The 4,283-nt window shown below is 46.4% G+C and overlaps 1 non-coding gene across 1 annotated transcript; it reads left to right on the top strand.

Annotated features, from left to right (window-relative positions):
• Positions 1-995: 995 nt before the first annotated feature.
• TRNAW-CCA (transfer RNA tryptophan (anticodon CCA)) lies at positions 996-1,068 on the top strand. The gene has a single exon. It is a non-coding gene; the product is annotated as a tRNA-Trp (tRNA).
• The last annotated feature ends 3,215 nt before the right edge of the window (positions 1,069-4,283 follow it).

Here is a 4,283-nt window from a genome sequence, read left to right as displayed (position 1 = left end):
GAAATAAACATTGGTAACATCTATGTGGTTCTAAAATGAAAATCATAGCTATAGCCACCTACAGACATGATGTTTAAAAACCACTCTGATGCCCTACTGTAACCTAAGTGGGAAATTCAAGTGAATAGGTTGTAACAAAATTATATGCATTTTAATCAGTAAAAGTTTGGGCAGTGTACTAAATGTATCTTTTGTTGTCTGTATTCTGATGCTTTGGCATCTGGGGCATTCTTGCACCTGGAGAGACTGGACCTCCCAGGGCTGCTGGAGATATTATTCCTAGAGATAGTAAGCAACTGGCCCAAGATCAGGGTTTTCTGTTGTTTTTTTTTTCTTTTTTGGCCATGCCACAGTCATGCAGGATGTTAGTTCCCTGACCAGGGATCAAACCCGTGTCTGCTGCAGTGGAAGCTCAGAGCCCTAACCGCTGGACTGCCAGGGAAGTCCTAAGAGCAGGATTTTAAAATTCACACCAACCAGCCCAGAGCCCACCATCTAGCCACCTTTATCAGGCTCTCACATTCCCGATAGACCACAGTTCCCTTCTCCTAGTCACACCAGAACCAGAGCCCTAGGGACAGCCCTGTGCCCAGAGCCACCGAAACTGTGCACATTGGCCAGCTCCTAAGCCCGCTTCCCTTAACTCACTTGTTGCTTTGCCATGGAAACCACGATGAAGACTAGCCCTCATTTTCTCCTTGCTCCTCTGCCTCCTAGCCCACACTGATGCTTCCCTGTGTGCCCCTCCCCCATGCCGTGTGGTACCCCTCCTCTTGGGAACTGTGAGTAACAATCAATTCAATGGCATTCATCTCTGGGCCTGTTGGCCTTCCTATACCTCAAAGTTTGTATTAATACACTCTATTTTTAAAACAGTACTATATTGTGAGACATTAAGAAATGGTTTATTGCCCTGACTTACAATGACTAAGCTTAGATTTAAGAAAAGTCAAAGATGATAATTCCCAGGCAGTTCAGAGATTAGGATTTGGGCTTCCCTGGTGGCTCAGAGGTTAAAGCATCTGCCTCCAATGCAGGAGACCCGGGTTCGATCCCTGGGTCAGGAAGATCCCCTGGAGAAGGAAATGGCACCCCACTCCAGTATTCTTGCTTGGAGAATCCCATGGACTGAGGAGCCTGGTGGGCTGCAGTCCACGGGGTCGCAAAGAGTCGGACACGACTGAGCGACTTTACTTTTACTTTTACTGTTCTTACTGCCAGGGCTTGGGTTCAATCTCTAGTCAGAGAACTAAGATCCCACAGGCCTCGCAGAGTGGTAAAAAAAAAAAAAAAAATCAAAGATTAGGAGCCATTTCCTAGAAAGACAGAGAATGAGAAAGCTGAAGAACAGTTAGACAAAGGAATAAAAGTTAGTGCTAAGTATTAACAGAGCTGACTTATTTGAACACGGCTGGAGAAAGAGGAAAATATCTTCAGTAGGGATAAGATGTTGAGCAAGATTATAAATTGCAGAGGAAAATGAGAAAGGAGGACTTTGCAAATCATCCAGGCCTATGTGTAAGCACAGCATCCAAATAGCTCCTCGTGGCAACATGGGATGTGGAAGGGGTGAATGTCACAGAAAAGGCCTCCCGAATCTTGAAGCCCCATCACTGGCTGGAGCAGATGTTCTAAATCACAATGTCTGGCAGGAGGCTGGGAAGTCTCATGGGGCCTGGGTAAACTCTTCCTGGGTGGCCTGTCCTAGACATGGTAAACATCCAGTGTCCTGAACTTCCAGCACCTCCGATCATGTGACAGCCAAAACTTCCTCCGTGGACTTTCAAGATGCCCACCTTGTGAATCCACTAAATCGGATAACCCCGAGCGACTCCCAGAACCAGCTTGCTTCAGTTCTGTGGCTCCAAGATGACCAGGGCGTCAGAGATGAGGTATGTTGCTAATGTTCTTTGAAGTCTGAGAGTTACTATTGCTGGACAAAAGGCCATTACCACGAACTGGCCAGAACACGTTAAGACGTAAAAGCAACGAAAATAGAAGAGTGACAAACCAAGCCACAGTGACTCTTTGGGAGCAAATCACGACCTTTAAGTGAACATCAAAATGACCACAATTGTGCAAGCATACAGTTTTAGAAGCACAGTTTGGGGTAGGCACTCTTCAAGACCCCAGGCTCTCAGTTGTGTAGGTGGTAGCAAGTCAGTCCGTGGTGGGTAAGGGCTCAGGCTCTGGAATGAGACAAAACTAGTTTCAGCCATACTTTTACCACTTGTTAGCTGTGTTGCTGCTGCTGCTAAGTCGCTTCAGTCATGTCCGACTCTGTGCGACCCCAAAGACGGCAGCCCACCAGGCTCCCCCCTCCCTGGGATTCTCCAGGCAAGAACACTGGAGTGGGTTGCCATTTCCTTCTCCAATGCATGAAAGTGAAAAGTGAAAATGAAGTTGCTCAGTTGTGTCCGACTCTTTGCGACCCCATGGACTGCAGCCTACTAGGCTCCTCCGTCCATGAGATTTTCCAGGCAGGAGTACTGGAGTGGGGTGCCATCACCTTCTCCATGTTAGCTGTGTTGCTAAGTTGCTTCAGTCGTGTCCGACTCTGCGCGACCCCATAGACGGGAGCCCACCAGGGTCCTCCGTCCCTGGGATTCTCCAAGCAAGAACACTGGAGTGGGTTGCCATTTCCTTCTCCAATGCATGAAAGTGAAAAGTGAAAGTGAAGTCACTGAGTCGCGTCCAACTCTCAGCGACCCAATGGACTGCAGCCTACCAGGCTCCTCCGTCCATGGGATTTTCCAGGCAAGAGTACTGGAGTGGGGTGCCATTGCCTTAGTGCTGGTTAATTTGCGTGGCCTCTCTGAATTAGTCCTATAATTGGTAAAATTGGAATCAGATGCCTAATTTACAATCAGGTGTAAGGAGGAGATAATACAGGTAAAAGCTTTAGCCAGAGCAGGGCACTTAATAACCAATGTAAAGATACTACTGTTCAGTTGCTAAGTCATGTTGGATTCTTTGCCACAGGCTCTTCTGTCCTCCACTATCTCCTGGAGTTTTCACAAATTCATGTTCATTGAGTCGGTGATGCTATCTAACCATCTCATCCTCTGCACCCCACTTCTTTTGCCTTCAATCTTTCCCAGCATCAGAGTCTTTTCCAGTGAGTCTACTTTTCGCAACAGGTTTAAGCTTAACTTTAAATTTTGTACAGGATCTGATCTTTCTATTTTCAATCTTTCCACCAGAGGGCGTGCCAAACACCGTCCTGCAGCTTGAAAAAACTGCTGTCCTGTCTTGTTCCCAAGTTCTCAATTTATAAAACATACTCTAAAAATCCTCAGCACTGATATCTGAGAAATGGGATGTGGTGACTTTCCATTCATTTCCCCTGCCTCACTGGGAGGTCCTCTACCTAAAATAAAAGCGCTCAACTGGAAACTATTCATTTAATTGAAGTCAAATGTGCAATCTCCCCGCCCTGAGGCCCCCTTTTAAAATCAGCTGCAAAGGGAAGAGCTGGGGAGCAGCCTTTTCTGGTACAAGCAGCAAGGAATGCTCTGTTTGTGGAGAATTCAACACAATAATACAGACTAAAGTCACTTCATTTTTTTTAGATCACCCTGTGCCAGTAATTCCAAATAATGTCAGTGATAAAATCCTCCCCCTTCCACCAAAACAAACAAACAAACAAACAAACTCTCATTGTTTCAAGTTCTAAACAACTTCTGGCAGGTGAGATGGTGTTTTATTAGTACATACGTAAGCTTCAACACGATACATTTCCTCATTTATCCATTAATGATTGTATTCTATCTGAAAGTTTATCCAGAGAACTCCCTGTTGTGCCGAAGTTCCTGCTCGGTGGGTTCAGCTTCATGCATTTTCAGTCCAGGGTAAGTTCCGTTTGATACAGAAAGGTTGAAAGCTTGTGGCGGAGGGGAAGGGAGGGCGGACGGGCTTTCGTTTTTGTTTTTTGGCCACACCTTGCGCCTGGGTGATCAGGGATGGTACTCGGTCCCTCTAAAGTAGAAGGACAGAGTCTTAAGCATTGGATGTCCTCTGGAGCTTGGGATTTAACTATTGAGCAGTAACTGTCTCCAGTGAAGGAAATGGCAACCCACTCCAGTATTCTTGCCTAGAGAATCCCAGGGACGGGGGAGCCTGGTGGGCTGCTGTCTATGGGGTCGTACAGAGTCAGACACGACTGAAGCGACTTAGTAGCAGCAGCAGCAACTGTCTCCAACACCTGTTTTAATAGCCAATTCAAAATAACCCATGATAACACAGGGATAACAGGCATTGCACAAAGGCATGGCCTTGAGTTA

The sequence above is a fragment of the Budorcas taxicolor genome, chromosome 8 (assembly GCF_023091745.1).
Source record: "Budorcas taxicolor isolate Tak-1 chromosome 8, Takin1.1, whole genome shotgun sequence".
In the NCBI taxonomy this organism is placed as follows: Eukaryota; Metazoa; Chordata; class Mammalia; order Artiodactyla; family Bovidae; genus Budorcas; species Budorcas taxicolor.
This window is presented reverse-complemented; position numbering and strand designations above follow the sequence as displayed.